This window comes from Typopeltis vanoorti, chromosome 1 (genome assembly GCF_054136105.1).
Source record: "Typopeltis vanoorti isolate ZY-2024b chromosome 1, IOZ_Tvanoo_1.0, whole genome shotgun sequence".
In the NCBI taxonomy this organism is placed as follows: domain Eukaryota; kingdom Metazoa; phylum Arthropoda; class Arachnida; order Uropygi; family Thelyphonidae; genus Typopeltis; species Typopeltis vanoorti.
In genome coordinates, this window is record NC_143549.1 from 148,023,188 (window position 1) to 148,041,062 (window position 17,875).

Consider the following 17,875-nt stretch of genomic DNA (forward strand, 5'->3'; position numbering starts at 1 on the left):
TTTTATATAATGGATTTAGGTATGAAATTTGGTGTAGCAAATGTCATTTACAATTTTAAAGCTTCTAGAGCAAGTTCAGACTAGATCAGAGATGCCGGCAAAGGTTGTTCGATTGGTAGAGCCTCTGCTACTAATGGCTCAGTTAAGTAAGTTTGGGCGCGGTTAGTAGTTGGAAGGGGAAAAATCGTTCAATGCTGTTGGCACACTCTCCCTCGATGAGTCTTTGGACTCCCTGGAGGTATCAAATAATAATAATAATAATACTTTCGTAAAAGTAGCTCCAGAGCTCAACTTTCATTTATTGGCACGATCTTACAGTTGGTGACATTATACTGCAGCTGTAATATAATTCGTTAGAATGAACGAATGATATATTAAATGCTTTACATTGCATATTATCGTAATCTTTCCTAGTCTCTTGTAAAATAAAATAAAAAAATGCAAATTAAAGAAATCACTTGATTTACGAATAAGTAAAATCTAAAACAGATATGTGACAATAATATCATAAAAAACTCGCCGAGATTTGTTGTTCCTACCATTGAAATTCTGTTCCCAACAGCGTCATAGACAGCTGGTGGAAGTCCTTGCACAGCTAATGCAGAGCATTTGCTGGATGAATGAATTTCTGACAGGTCTTACTTTTCAATAAGCTTGTCTCAGAAAGAGCGTGCATGGCAATTCAAAGAAAGATTTTCAGGAGAGCAGTTTTAAAGTAATGTGTAGTTTGCTTTATACTCGTCAATGTAAAATGGAGAAAACGCTATGAGCGAAGGAAAGCATTGCAACAAATACAGGAAACTGCATCTTGGATGCAATATCTTGAGAAATGACCTTTCAAAACAGTCTTGAGTGGCCAAAACAGATGACATTGCAAAGAATCAAGGATACCGACAGTATGGGATCAGGGTTCGGTATGCACCAACACACCATCTTGACAGGAGCCCTCAGCGTTTACTGCAAACCACTGGCTTCAGCTTATCACACATAGTCTCACTGTAATGTACACGGTTTATCCTCACGTGTCTTTCCCAATAGCGTTCAAGGTTTCCTTCTGAGTATGACCTTTCTTTTGACAGGAGACGTCGTGTGTTTCAAACTCTTCGTTTGCTCCCTAGCATGTGGTTAAATAGATCCTCGTTTCGCAACCAGTAACAATGTGCTTTGCGAAGGCCACTTTCTTCATGATATTGGTTCAAAAGGCGTAAAAATTGTCTAAATGGTTTTGCATGCATGCCCATTATGAAAATAAAGTCGGTTGTGGATGACTTCTCATACAGAACCCACGACAAATTAGAACTGGTTTTCATTTCATCGATAGTCACTTTTCGTTCTCCACAATAAGTGTCAGGTTTTTCAATGTTTTTATCACTCGTCGACATGATGGTTTCCTAATGTGGTTTCACATGTTTAAAAGAGATATTTCGCTACTGCAAAACTCTGTCATCAGACTAGGTATGTGATGAATGTTTGTATCATTTGCACCTTCAGTCCACGACAAAAATCATACAGATTCTTCTTTAATGCATGTAGTCAATGGGGCAGCCTTGTTCACAAAGATAGTTTAGTAAAATAACCAAATGGTCAAGGTCAGATACCGCGATGAAATAACAAAGAGAGAGCTCCTGTTTACAGCTTAGCGCATATTCAACAGGGCAACCACTCGGGGGGGGGGGGGGAATCACAGACAGCATCGTGTTGTCACTTACCCTTGAATATGTTTTGCGACTTGTGCACAGAATCCTTCACTGTACTGTTCATTCAAATAATGATTTGAATTCGGGATACTGCTCAAGTTCTGAATTTTTTTATTGTTTTTCTAGAAGGCGCTTAAGGTAACTTTCTATTATCAGAATACATTGAGAGGGCTATTCTGAAAAAATTAGGTCTCGTTTTTGTAGATCTAACTACTGCACATGAAAGCCTGATTCTGGCTGTATGTATGGCTGAAAAATCAGGTTAATGAAAATTTGATTTTAAAATGTAAATGCGAGATTAATATGTCGTGATCAAAAGCTCTTTCTGGATACGGGTGAAGCAGGAAACCATCCGTGACACTCCAAACATGGCCTTCCACAAACCCCCTTCGACGTTCTATCAGCTTTTTTCACCTGCAAAGAGATTTTTTAGCAGTCACTTGTAGGAATAAGAAAATCGATTTACAGTTATTGATAAAACATTCAACAAGATATGAACGTGCTTAGCGTATATCTACTCATGGGATCTTAAACCGAAAATTAGGTTTAAGATCCCGAAAAAGCTAATTTCCATAGGAATAACAGGAAAGCTGGGAAGGAAATATCCGCTTATTTCATGTTTATGTTTACGTTTCTAGTCTGACCTATTTCGGATATATCACAAAATGTGAATTATACTACGATAAAAATTGGTGCTGGGGATAACATCATTAACAAAGTAACCCTTTTTTTTTTAATTTGCTCTATCTAAATGTGATTAAAGAATAAATTCGATTAACTTTTGTAGATATTTTAACTGTTTACCTGTTTAATCTTATTTATTCTATGTCTTAATTATTAATGTTTTTTTTTCCCTTCTTTCTAAGGACAGTGCGATTTCTTTACATACAGACTAGTGGATTCAATAAAACCCTTTACCGTTACAAAGATGTCTGCGCGGTTAGCCGAGTGGCTTTGCGCTTCGCAGCCGTATTCCTGGGAAAGGAGCGTCCTAGGCTCGATTCTCGTCGCTGACGTGAGGAGCTTAAGGATCTTTCTCAGACATAGTCAAGTTATCCGGTCTTGGGTGTGTACTGCAGGTTTTTTCCCCCAGTTTATCTGCGGTTTTTCCTCCCGAAAACAAGGAAAACCTGCTCATGGACTACAGTCATGAGCAGGAAAATTGGAGGATTGGGGAAAGCAATGGTGAACTACCCTATAAAAATCTCACCAGGAATACCTTATGGGCAATGCCTGCAAAGTCACTCACGGTCAGAACCGACTGAAAAGGGAAAATCAGCCGTTAAAAAATAAAGTATTGGCTTAGGAATAGTAAAACCTAATTTTCGATTTCTTCTTAGTTAAAAGCCAATTTTTCATGCTTTTATCTTCCTTTCTTATTTGCCAATTCTTCTTTCAATTTAATTTTTTTCATTGCTTTGCATTATAAATCAATTTAATGTGTAAGTGACTCGCACACATGGAAGGTGATATAAACGCATGATATAAACCAATCGTACATTTAGTATCGTGGGGGAAATAAAATTAATATAATCAGTTACAAAAGCTAGTTTATTAAAACGGCAACAGTGAATTTTGAAGCTCAAAAAATGTAAGCATATACAGCATTAATAAACACACGTGATAACGCAAAGGGTCATTTTATTCTTATATCTGAGCGGCTAAACCAATTTGCCAACTAATTCACTGTTATCTGTTTTCTAGATAGCGCAAACACCTCAGCTGTTCACATAAATACTGAGTGACAGTTGTTGGAGAAGATTCGGGATGTGTCTCAAGTTACTAAATGTTTGCTTTACTCCTACATGTTGAACGAGTATATTTCCGTGCCTGCGTTATTTTTTCCAAGCAGTAATAATTTGATCAGGAGAGAAACCGGTTTTCATTGTTGATATTAGCGATCTAAATTAAAAATGAGATATTTTATGTTCAGGCTTTTTGTTGTTCTTGTTGTTGTTAGAGGGATGGAGAGGGTAGCATAGCTACAATAATTGGATCAAACATACGCCTAGAGTTTGAGGGAAGTCAGCACAAGAAATGTTTCAGAAATAGACGTATTCAAAGAACAATTCAGCGAATGATTATTTATTTAAAGACTTTTCAGATTTCATTTGCATAACACTTTTAAATCCGAGAAATGTCATTTTCTCTATCTGCAATAAATCGACAGAAATCCACAATTATTGCTTCATAAAGATGAAGCATAAGAATATAAAGATGGCGCGTTTTTACACGATAACTGAGAAACACTCGTATCGTCAAAAAGCCTGTCATTCAAATTCACATTATTCGAATATGAGGTGCATATTTATGTCTACAGCTGAGCAAATCTCAAGGATATTTTCTACAGTTCGTCCTTATAATTTGATAACTTCCATCTTTACAGCTGCTTAATTTAATAAATCAACAATCGAACATCTGTTGAGCTGTCGTAACAGTTGTTCTCAAGGTGAATAGCTGTTCCACACGTGTAACGAGCAGCTATTCACGTTCCAATTCCAGCATTGCCATTATTATTGATGAATATTTTACTATAAAGGTACCGTTAGGTGGGTCTCACACCAATGCTTAGTATTACTTGCTACGCTTTTCTTTTCTTTTTTTTTTTTTTTTTTTTTTTTTAATGTGGGACAGTTATGACTGAACAAAATTAGCATGAAGGTAAGTTGGAACTGGGTCGTTAACGATAGTGAACAGAAGAAAGTTAAGTCATGAAAAGTCAATATTTTATATTTATCAATTGCATGTGTTCACAGACCGGTTTTTCCATTTCAAATACATGAAAACCCTGAAAACTATTTCAGGGTTTTCATGTATTTGATCATTATGGTTCGTCGAAACAGATATATCTCATCTAGAATAGATTGACTTGTGCTTATTTTAGACTCAGCTGCTACTTTAATATTAGTGCTGTGCGGAAATATAGCGCTGAAGTATTTTTTCCGATATATAGTCACTGTCGAATGCAAGCTCCTCTCTCTCTCTCTCTCTCTCTCTCTCTCTCTCTCTCTCTCTCTCTCTCTCTCTCACACACACACACACACACACACACACACACACACACACACACACAGCAGGTTTTGGAAGCTAAAAGCTTCAAATATAAAAAAGGAGTGACAATATAACTAAGCGAATTCTGAGTAACAATTTTTGTAAATAGAGAAAAAGAAGAATTTTATTGCAACTGACACCAAGCTAGTAATATTTCACAGATGTTGCAGTAGAAAATGAAGGAACCCATTCTGCTTTTGTAATAGGCAGCCGTGACTGATCTGGTGTCAAGATGTCTGCCCGAGTCTTCAAGCAGCTGAATTTAACAAACGGTTCGATAAGCTGGGTGCGATTTAAACAAATGGTTCTGGCGAACCGACTCCGTCACACCCTGGACACAAACTTACCCATTCCTGTAACAACCTTAAGATGAAAACTTTTTTTTTGGTCACAGTACTCTTAAACTGGTCTTAGTTTCCTCGCCTCATGTGCTAGCGTGTTTCAATGTAAAGCGAATTTTGAATGAAACATTAGCAATGCAGGTGGATGGGATATGGAAGAAATGAGTTGAAAATTTGCGCGCTTGGCCTGCTTAAAAAAGGGAAAGAAAGAAAAAAGTAATATGTAGGTCGACATACCAAATAATCAGTAAACATTTTTTTTTTATTGGGATATTTGTTTCGTTCCGATCTTTGATTCAGAAAATTTTCCGTCATTTTGAAATTTCTGAAGCTGTGTCTTCGGATGTATCCAAAAAATTTTGCTTATATGTAGCCAGTAAGTATTTATCTATTAGTAATATTAATGATGCATTTAAATGAGTAAGAATTTTCTCCAAAGGGGGGGGGGCGGAACGGACTGATTTTAAGAATAAATTACAGTGTTTTCAGTTCTAATGAAAGATTCGGACGTAAGCTACAAAATCTAGGGGGGGGGGGGGAATATATACATATATATTTTTTCTTTTTTCTGAAGAAGACAACGCAGGAATAAGACTAACTAAAAGTCCTTCCTATTATGAAACTAGTCGGTGCGCATCTGTCGACTGAAACCGATCTGCCATCTGGTGACGTATGAATGAAAATGGTTTCATATCAACAGAAAAAATAAAAATAAACAAATAAATAGCAATCCGGAAATTAATAAGGATATATTGAGGACAAATAAACTTCCGTATTATAATCTGAGAGCTGACAAATTTAAGAAAACCAAATAGAACTAGGAGGGGGTGAGGTGAAAGTGTGACTCCTGAATGAAAGGTAGTAAAAGTGAACCACCCTATGATCATTAGTTTATCGCTAAACAGAATTAGTTCTATGCCAAGAGGTGTACTTATCTCGGAGAAGAAGGGGCAAAAAAAAGAAAGAAAGTCATTAATACCATACTGCCTTAGAAGCACAATTACTAGGTAATCTCACCTCTGCCGACACAGCACGTTGACTGATGCCTTGTTTCGGCTCACGCGTGTCAGAGCACATTCACCCTGGACTTCGTGCTGCGTTTATATCATCTGTGTGTACTTCGCGCTGAAGGTATGGAGTTACAAGTTAGTCTGACGTCTCTCCGGACAAAGATCATTTCGGGAGAATAACAGACTTCACGAAGGTGTCAAGGAAATATTTCTGCTTCCGTCATTACCTGAAATAAGGGATGGCTTGGGGTTAATGTTTCATACGGATTCCATGTTTGCACTGATGTCCTAATTATTTGACGCCTCAAGGGAATTCAGCTGAATGGTCTAGGGATAAAAAAAAAGGAGGTGGGAGAGAACTTAAAAATAAAAAAAAAAGTTGCCACCTGTACATTATTTAATTCACCAATTAATCTTCACCAGTTCCAAGACTGTAAACTCCACGCGAATGGTCATAAATGGTGCACACTGTTCAGTTGATAATTGCAAGGACACGTCCAGGATGTTGTAAGGCTCGCTTATACTTTTAAATGAGCTCCATTAATATGATTCTAAAATGAATGCTGCATTCGAATTAGTGATATCAGAAATGATCCAAATTAGTGTCTTAGAAACGGTACGATCTCTATCAGAGGCAACTGCTATAACTTTTTTTTTTTAGCTAGCACATTACCATTTAGTTAACGAACACTACAGGTATTCATCTTTGACTAAAAAAAATCAGCAGATTTTATGACCAACTCTGTAATTCTGGATCGCAGTTGATGCTAAAAGAAAGTCAGAAAATGAACGCAGTTAAATTTCATTGCACTGCGATCCACAAGTTATTGAAAGGCATCGAAGAATGGCGGATAACTAGAGTTGTAGCAAGCCTAATTTCGTTTGCCAGAAGGAATGAAAAAAATTTGAACAATATGTTCTTTCCCCAACCTCCAATTTTATCCGGGATCGGCATATAACTGGAACGTATTCATGACTATAATCCATGTGTGTGTTCACGGGGCCAGTTTGCCAGTTCTGGGGGACAACAAAACCTCCGTAGGAGACCGGCTCACTTACCTTTAGTCGAAAGAGACCAAATAAAGTTCCTTACGTCACTGACGGGAATCGAACCTAGGTCTTTCCGCCGAAAGGCCTTTGTCTATACCGACTGAGCTAGGAAGCTTTTAACCTAGGAAACCTGCTTCCAGGCAGTGTCCTTTTTCTAGTATAAGAACACACACACACACACCAACGAATTTTATTTCCTTCCTGGATTTGATTTCCAAATAATTAATATTTCTCTGCTTTAATTTGCTATTTAATGATTGCTATTTGTATTCGGCCATAAATAGTTTGGGTTAACGTACATTCTCTAGAAAAAAAAAAATTATATCAGCAAAGTTTTTTCAATCACGTGACAGAATGGACTTTAAACTCGAAGATAAAAACAAACTACTTATAGACCTCGAGCAAGGACGAAGGAGAAAGTACAAGAGCCGAGAGATACAAGGGAAAGAAAAAGAGAACGACAGCACGAACTTAAGGCACAATAGAAAGGTCACGATGATAACAAATTAAGAAGCAAACACTGAATAAAAGAAAAAAAAATAGTCGAAAGGAAGGTACGGATGCACTCCGGGAAATAAAGAATGCGATAAGAGAGGAAGGTGCAAACGATCCACATGAAAAGGAATGATGACAAGAAAATAACGAAAACTTACTCTTCTCTGGAATTGTTTTCTCTCTACTCAAAGCGTGATGGAATGCGCTTCACTATCCACTTATGCTCTTTCTTTCTTTCTTTTCTTTCTTCCTCTCTCTTTTCTTCTGCAACAACCCTAAGAAAGGTGCTTACTTCAGCATCTCTTTTCAGCAACGACCTCCGATGTCCTCCTGCCTTTTCCATACTTCTGTAGCCACGCCGGACGAGCCGAAAAGACATTACAGAACGAACCTTACGTCTAGACAGTAGCTGCCGTTATAAATTACGTACGATCTCCAGTTAGAGGACACAGAGTACGAAATTGAGTCTTCGCATTATTAAATGCTCTCTCTCTCTCTCTTTCTTGTCATTCTTTTTTCTTTCTCTCTCATTCCTTCCCCCCATTCCTCACTCGACAGCCATGATTGCTTTCTCAGACTGCGGATGTGCTATTACTCATTGCATTATCTATATTAGTTACTTTTGGGGAGTTTATCTTGTTCTCTTTATATGGCGTCGCTTTCCTTTCCAGTCAGTTCTGCAGCACTCATGATATTTTCAACAGCAGCCATCGTAATGATTGTCTAGACCATTATTTCGACCACAATACTTTTAGAAGAATGATTTCATTACTCGTGTGGCCATCCAATTACTCCTATTGGAAACATTCTTTAATAACTCAGGAGAATACGATAGCTATTAAATTAACAACTGATCAGAATCAACACTTAATAATTCTTTTATCGCATAGAAACTCCTGTCACTGAAGATTAGTGTTACTTGAATTTCATTAATTGTAATTGGTAGTTCTAAAATCCATTAATTTTTCAGTAACAAAATCAATAGATATGTCGACTGAAATCTTGTTGTATAATTTTTGTATTATATTCTGGAATACGAAGAATTTACAAACGTTTATAGAAAAAAATTTATAGAAAAGTTTACAAACCTTGAGCGACTGAAAGAATGTCATGAGTTCTAACAAATGAGAAATATCGCCATCGATTTTACAGTTATAAAATCGACCAAAGTAAGTGAAAAACAACTCCAAATACTTTAGAGAGATTCTTAATTTAGTTCTTCAATTAATATGCTGTCATTTCACAGACTCATGAATATAGTTAATAACTTCGTGCAATAATTATTGCACGAAGCTTAAACTGCTTTTAGTGACCCAAATGCTAATTAACTTAAGAAGTTCAACTACTTCTTTGAGATAAAAATATTATAAATAGCCTAAAGAAGTGATGAAAAGATGAAAAATATATTATGAATAATGTGGACAAGTGATTTAATTTCTTTTGGACAACATCTGCTTTGCGTCGGTGTTGTTCAAAAGTTTTTTTTTTTTTCTCGAATTATGAAATAAAGTTTAATTAAATGGCAGTGTTAAGAATCCATAGTTTTACTCAAGACTTAATATAATCATCTTATATCTCATTACATATTATACCACTAACTATTACAGAAATAACGTTTTGGGGTAATTTCACCGTCATGCTTGAATCTAGAGTTGTGGAATCACAGAAGCAATTTTTGGTTTACTGGAGTCAGAGTCGGAGTCGATGAAAATGTACCGACTCTGACTTCTAATGAATTTAAATTGTAATATAAATAATATATTAAAATTTCCTATTTCACATATAATAATATGATTAATCCATTTTTTTCATGTTATATTTTAGGATATATTATAATTTCAAGTTCTTTGCAAATTTCACATATTTTATGGTAATTTATATATTATATTATTGAAAACGGAACCTCATGAAAAAATCCACAATGGCAAAAAAGTGTCAACAAAATCCACTTTTTTGAACACTTTACATTAACAACAGATGGGAAATATTATGTGTGTCAAAGTATTATAGAAGATGATGATTGTGAAAAAGCATGTGGTGCAAAAATTGTAGTTTTTGTGGTTCTGATAAAAATGCACCTACAAGAGCATCAAATTTAAAAAAGAACTTTCAGCGTTTTCATCGTAAAGTGTTAGAAGCTGTGAATGAGAAAGACAGCAATAAAAATGTTCCCTCTACTTCAAGATTAAAAAAAGATCAGAAATCTAATGGGGGCCAAACACAACTACCAAGATTATTTGCATCTGACAAAATTACCGTAACAATGACGCCAGAAAAGTTTAAAAACCTCATCATTGAAATGGCAGTGAAGAATAGTGTACCTCTATCATTTTTTTCACAAGCAGCTTTTTTGGGCTTAAATGGAGAAATGGCTAGAAAACTTGGATTTCTCTGGAAAGAGAAAGTATATAAGAGCTGATAATTGAAGAGTCCAAATGTAAGAAAGAAGAACTTAGAAAAGGCCTCTTGCTGTATAATTAAATCCTGTTAGCTGTTATTTACATTGTTCAAATGAACCGTATTTTGTTGAGTAATGACCAAATTACTACAGGAAAACAGCCACTCTATGAAGTAGCAGTTCGCATGAAGGGATTACAAGTACTACCTGAAAACTACTGGATGAAGCTAGAAGCATTGGTAACTCAGGATCATCTTCTTCAAGTTCAAATGAAGAATTAGACTTTGAAGCCTACTTGGACAAAATGGAACGTTCAAAAGTAAAGTCACGTTGCTTATGGATGGAAAAACTGGTAAATGTTAAAATAAAGGAATTTCAGAAAGAGTTTTTTAAAGGATTAAAAGAATGGAAAAGCATGACCGCTCATCGAAACTGACTATAGAAAAAGCCATCTTTGTTTATTCAGAGGTTATTACTGATGTAGCTAGAACTGTAACAGCAATGCCACCCATCCAAGTCAGTGTTGAAAGACTGTTTTTCGGCACTGAAAATAGTCAAATCAGATTTAAGATCTTCCATGAGAGAAGATCTGGCAGAAGCAATTCTGTTTCTAAGAACAATTCGTTAGTAAATTTTGGATTTTATTTTGGATTTAATCCCTATTCTACAGTTAGATGCTAATTTTCTTTAAACATTTTGTAGGGACCAATTTTTCAATCTTCTACAATCTAATTTTTATTTCATTTAATGTAATGTTTCATGTCCATTCACTTAAATTTTATATCCAAACAATACTTTAATCTCGAAAAGGAAGGGAACTGATAGACAGAGATATTCCTTATTTTCTTTCATAGTTTCTTTGTTTTATATTCTATATTCCTATTACTTTATTATTTATAGCCTTTTGATAAAAAAAAAATATAACGTTTTGTCTTTTGTTTAAAATTTAATGTTACTGAATGTTTGTAATTTCTTTAATAAATAGAATAATAATAAAAAGCTATAATGGCATAGCTATAGCCTTTAGACCCAAACTTGAACAGGTTAGAGTTCTAAAAAGTAGCCTGATGATTCACGTTGGCAGGATTAAAAAATGCCTTGTATGTTGAGTGCTTTCAATTGATATAGAAAATAAATCATTAGTATATTTATTATTTATTTCATATATTGATATATAAAAAAGGAGTCGGAGTCAAAGGTTTTATGTACCGACTCCACAGTCCAGCTTAAATCAAGATCTCATTACGCCTCTCCAACTATACTTCGTATTTATACGAATAATATGACATGAATACTTTTTTGTATCTTTTGTACCTTCTATACAGATCAACAAATCGATATCTGCTTGACATTGATTTGTTGGCCTATATATGAAAATTTCTAAATACTAAATTTCCCATGTAGCACCACAATAATGCAGTTTAGAAATCGGATTTTTCCATTTGTAAAACGAATAAAACTAGCCAGAGAACACACTTTTTGACAGACATACTAGCTTTTGATAGAACTGAGCTCTTAATCATTACCAAAATTAGGCTAATAACAATAATAATTTAAAAAACTACTGATATATATCGAATTATGAAACTTTCCAGAACTAAGTATTTTTATTTAACTCCAAAAATTAAAGCATTCAAATATATATATATATATATATATATATAAAAGTTTGTCTGCATGTAATATAAAACGGAGGAGGGAGACTATGGAATAGCCACGGTTCTTTAAATGGAAGCAGTCGCCTTTAAATATTTATTGTTATAAATAGCTGTTTGTGAATAAATGTTATTAATGAATATACTGCTTATTTTATGGATTATTCCAAGTAGAAACAATTTCTATTCAATTCGACTTTATAGTATATCTATGTATATCTATGGATCTATCTGTTTAGATATATCTTGAGTAATCCTATTGAATTTATTTGTCTAAACAAAATATATATGTCGTGTTGTTCTGATCGTTATTCAATAGTTTGTTCAGTTCTGGATATTTTTATCCGTAATCATCCGTAGTCAACCCTGGATATTTTTGTGATCAGTGCTGTGTGTGTGCGTAGTTTAGCTGATCTCAGTAATATTAAGACTCTTTAATGTTGTTTATTTCATTTTCTTCCCGTCTTTGTCAAACGCAGTAATGTTGATACAAAAATTCGCATTAAAATATTACTAAAAATTCTAATTCTGCGTGTGATGGATCTATAAGTTGGATTGCCGAGAATCTATTCGCACTATCTCGCAAAGCACTTTTCAATGAATGACTAACTTCAAGGTTGCTCCGTTTTATCGGGAATTTTCACATTCTACAAGTAATCTTGATGTTCTAATAGTTTCTAGGTTTTTGTGAACTGAAATATGAATTGCTATAGATACATTGGTATGTGTGCGTTTCTATATAAGAACAGACAACACTTTAAAAATAGTTCATATTTATAAACAAGAAGGATCACATTGGCTGAATTCGAACCTAGATCTTTCTTACCAAGGGGATATATGTGAGTTAGCAGATTGTTTCTGTGTGTGTGTGTGTGTGTGCGTGCGTGCGTGCGTGCGCGTGCGTGTGTGTGTGTTGGAGCTAAAATATAAATCATTCAGAATCTTACTCTAAGACAACAAAGCCACTTCAAGCCTCCAATAATAGTTTCATACCGGGCAATGAAAGCTGCCTATTATATGACATTCATAAACTAAATCCTTGCCACAGTGCGAAGGTAGAGACGCAGTGTACTCCGCCGACCAGACCCGAGTATCCAGTAGAACTGTTTCAATGTTTTATGTGAAACAGCAAATCTGATGAAATCAGCAATTATATATATTTTTTTTTATTAATATGTGTTTTATAGTGTACTTATGGGAAATACCGTGGCAAACTAATTATTATTTTTATTCTCTTTTCTTAATTTATTTATTTAATTTCTTGGTTTAGAGATAAACAACTGGAATAAGTGAGTGCTTGTAGTATTCTGCACAAGTCAGAGACAGAAAGAGGGTGTGTGTGTAGGGGGGGGGGGAATAGTTTCGTCTGATGGTCTATTCAAGGTACAAATCATAAACCTGCTAGAAACTGAGAATTCAACGTATTGTTACCCGGAGTGGTTTCTATCGAAAACTTCATTCAGTTCATCTCCCCTAGGTTAGGGGTGATGATGGCTACAACACAGACCGCAAATCCCATTCAGATCATTCATTCCCGAGCTATCTCATCAAAACCCTGTATTAGTGTGGCTTTCATACAGATAAAAGGAGGGCACGTGATTCAAGTCACGACATTGCTCTGTGCTCTACTGGGGATGTAAAGTCTAGATCAAAAGAGCAGATTTGATGTTTGTGTACCCTTCCACACAACTGAACCACATTTAACTGGGTAATTTATTAGGGTGGTCTCCTCCCTCGAGGGGCACTGCGCGTTTAATACTCATTCTTTATGTACGCTACAAGTTCTTGATGAAACAACAGATTAATGAGATTGTGACGTTTTCTTACTTATCCTTTTTCTTCCCCTAAGAAATACGTCAGGGAAGTTTTTTTAATACAATAAAGAAAACAGAGACAATCTCTATTGAGATCGTCTTTGCATTACTATTTTAACAGAGTAGATTTTGTTATTGTTTCTTGTCTGAAATTTCAGATAGAATCGAACAACTCACGGAGCGTTTCGTGCAGAACAAAGAAAAAATAAGAGAATAAAGTCTTTTTCTTCCCTACGGCTTCTCACAGATGATGGTCCTTGTTCAGTTTTCAAACGTGGGAGGAGTCAAAGATAAGAGTTGTCCACCCAAGAAAACCAAACACGGGTGCCCTCGACGGGAATTCGAGTGGCTGCAATCTGAGGTTGCCGTTCCGCTAGAATAGTTTCTCGAGGGAACACACACAGCGAAGTATTATGTGCCTATTCTGAAAACACCTCAAATATGTGTTTTCTGAACAGAAGATCAACATGCTAGCTAAACATGTCATTTCCAGGTTCTCAATCAGTAATAGTACAATAGCTGCTGTCGTCATTAGTTAGGTTGCTCCAACACTCCTATTTATGTTTTTTTATTCAATTGGAGTTTTATTCAGTTGTGGAAACTCCCATTGGAGTTTCCACGGTTATAAAAAAATAAAAAGTAAATAATAATAAAAAATTCTCTGGTTGTCGCTGAACTTTTTTTTCCTTATATAGACGAAATAAAATCCTTTTTTCTCGAGTGCACAAGATATAAAACTAAACAGTTACCATATCAAAAACGTCGTCAAAAAGAGTGAGTTGCTATGGTTTCTTATCTCCATTGGGGTACATTCACACTGACAGATAATCGTTGTCATTCCGTAAGTTTACATAATACACAATAGAAACAGCAACTTACTAGTTTGTTTAAACACTTTGGACCAAAGTGTTGAAAGTTTCAACACTTACTGGTTTGTTCTTGAACAGTGACAAAAGTATATAAATAGATGCCCCAAAAAATATATTTGCTTCATAAAAACAGACACCTCATTTTCAGCTTCAAGCACTACTAGACGTATTAGACAGAAAGTTTTTTCTTGTTAGATATTTTGTTATCATGGCGGAAGCATGTAAATTCGAAGTTTTACATAGCTTTAGTCGTGAAAAAAATTAAATATTCAAAAAATGTTATAGAAATGTGAATAAAGAAGAGAAAATACTTTTCAGGAAAACCTGGTTGAGAAGCCGTTGCCATATCAACAATAACAGCTTTTCTTGAAGCAATTGGTTGCTCAAGAGGACCTATCGGGCACTACTTTTTACATGGAGGAATGTATAGAAAGAAGAGCGTATGTTTCTACCATACGCACTAGTGACTTGTCACGACTTTTATGACGAAAAAATCAATAAAATCAGATATTGAACCATTCGGATATTACTGAAGGATGGCAGGTCACTTATAGTGCAGGACAGAATGACTTTTATTGCATGAGTCGCAACTATAGAAATACTGTAAGATATACGATAGTTATTTTTTCTTAATAAAAAAAATGATGAGCCCTTAAAATAAGATTGAATTAAAACGAAATAAATACACCACTCTTGAAATAAGAATAGAATAAGGATGACGTTGAATATGAATGAATAAAACACAAAAAAATCAAATATTGAGTAAGGACGGCCTTTGAATAGAAATCAATCGCACATTTGCAATTACAGACCGACCAGTGTCAGTATTTGATATTCAACATGTTATAAAGCTAAAAAACCTCAATTTCACTTACTTCCAGCAAAGTGTTGCTTTATCTTTTAGCCTCTTCGTATTGTCGTTAGACAGTGGCGTTTGTTTTCCAGCACTTCCTGATCGCATTTCTATCTCCTTCTTACGGTAGATCAGCTGTGCCAAGGAGCACAGAGTGGTGTTTGCAGTGTTGAGTCAGAATCATTACAATTCATTCTGATGCGATGCAGCAAAGATCACGTTTTAACACATGCCATTTGAAGGACAAAAAAGGGCGTCGAAGGTTTTTAACCTCAGAAGGGTATGATGATTTTTTTGTCCTACTTTTTGTCCTAAAAAAAGAATCATTGAAATGCACTAGCTTAGTGCTTTGAGAAAAACACAAAGTAAAGTTATTTTAAAGTTTAGGTTCATGAATGTATTTATTCCAACTATTAATGAGCAATAGGTAGTTCGTGGTTCTCCAGATTTTATCTGTCTTTTTATTTCTTTTTCTCTTATCTGGGTGTAAAATTCTTTAAGGAATTTTATGACAAAGGCGAACCGTTCAAACATTTTATGCTGTGAATTGAAATGGACAAAACTAGATGTTTTTGCAAAAAAAGAAAAAAAAAAGAGAGAGCTTATCGAAAATTTAGTTGCAGATTTTTTTTTAACCTGCAGAAGTATTGATTACAAAAAAAAAAAGATACGACCAGTTGGCAACACGGAAATGCCTGATACGCTGTCACTAATTTAACTAATAAGCAATAAATTGTAATAATAATGATACTGAAGATGACAAACATTTGCGTGAAAATATAAACCGACTAGCGTCACTGATTGTGTTATGTTGCCGCAGATACCGATTCTTTGTCGACAAATGCACAAGTTTTAGAAACGTCACGTTTGTGAAGTTATTGATGTTTGAGATTTTTGACTGTGGAATTATATAGATCAAATCTAAAGTTACAGTTAATATCTGATACACGAACTGGATGTGACATACAAACGAAAGCAAGTTGGCAGAGTTTATCCTTTGTATTTTTGTTTTTCATTCAAGTTATGCAAAATTTATATTTATTTTTCCTATTTTTTAACTGAAGCAAATATGAAAGAAGGAAGACTCTCCCACGTGTTTAAAAACAATGAAAAAAAAAAAGAGACTGGAAATAAATCACGAGTAAGACATAATTTTCAGAACTTGGGCTAGGTAAATGAACATTTGTAAACATTCTTGACAAGCGAATCTAGCAGCCACAACGGATTGTAACTTGTGACACTCCATTCAGTGATCTTTCATCTCGTAAACTCTGTTGCGCATTCTGAAGAAATTTACTTTGAGAGTACCCTGATTAAAATATATTCCCTAAATTCAATCTGATAATTTCGTACAATTCCCTACAGTTGTCTAAAACCACGTGTTCATATAATTACAACTCATCATTTTTATATCTTTGCATTTTATTGGCATTATGCTAAAAGCGAAATACATAAGGCGGGTAGCACGTGCCCAATATTGTCATTAAATACTTTCATTGAAACTTTGGCCCTACTTTAAGATATATTAATACGTTTTGAATTCGGGATTTAAACGATTCTTTATTCCATATTCAACCATATAATCAATCCCACTCTTGAAATTTACTATTCATACAGCTATATTGAAAATTCTGTGGTTATAAGCTAAGTTCGATTCTCGTCATGAAGGGAGAATCTTTATATGGACTTTTTCAATCGACGGTGAATAAGCCGATCTCATAAGGAGGTAGCAGGATTTTTTCTTCCGGAAACTCGGGTTTTTCATTCCGCATAGAAACAAATCGGCCCTTCAGAACACACGCAATTTACAGACAAAAATGCTAGTTGTGGTGGTGGCCAGTGGATAGTTGATGTAGATGATTGGTAGTAGAGGTTCGGTGTAGTGGTGGAGAAGGAGAGTTGTATAGTGGGTATCCTCCCGCGATGAGTCATCGGATTCCATGGAGGTATCACGAATAATAATAATAACAATAATCGCATCGAGAAGCAAGAAGAATACAGTTATTGTTACTGTATTACTGTAACATAGTGACCAAATAGGTTGGCGAATGGTTGTCATTTTAAGAGTTGGAGAAAAGATTAAATTAAGAATATAATTTCTTGGCATCTTTAATTTGCAGTATAATTCAGTGAAAATACTTTTAGCGACTATCTCTAATCCAGAATATTTTGATAATAAGATGTGATACCTTTTGACTACTTGTATATGGATAATATATGATTTCTGCCTTATTTTATTTTTGAATGAGTTATATTCCCATTAGAATTTTCTCCGATAATCGTTATTTTATAATTATTATGAAAGCATTTATTATTATTTATTCCTGAGTTCAATACATTCTCTAACTCATAGTATTCTAGTCAGCATCTCTGTTTGCCCTCTATCATATTCCGAGGATTATGAAAAGCAGAAATAAGTATATGATTTGACATTTTTAATTCTAATCCTGTTTTCCTTCCCGATTTGCATTGACATCACCACTGACACGCACATATTAGCGTGTTACACTAATTAGACAGCTAGTGAGACAGAGAAACCAACAAATTAATCACCAAACTAGAGAAGCATCAAGCAACGAGCTAGAAAAGAAAGAAAAAATATATAAAAAAAGACCACTGAAAATATATAGCTGTCACTCTTT

General features: G+C 34.9%; 1 long non-coding RNA gene across 1 annotated transcript in view; it reads right to left on the bottom strand.

Moving 5' to 3' along the window:
• LOC150110525 (uncharacterized) overlaps positions 1-15,347 on the bottom strand; it is a 112,728-nt gene extending 97,381 nt beyond the window's left edge. Inside the window, exon 1 of the long non-coding RNA XR_016548465.1 lies at positions 15,256-15,347. This is a non-coding gene — a long non-coding RNA (uncharacterized LOC150110525). The remainder of the gene's footprint in view (positions 1-15,255) is intronic.
• Positions 15,348-17,875: the final 2,528 nt, after the last annotated feature.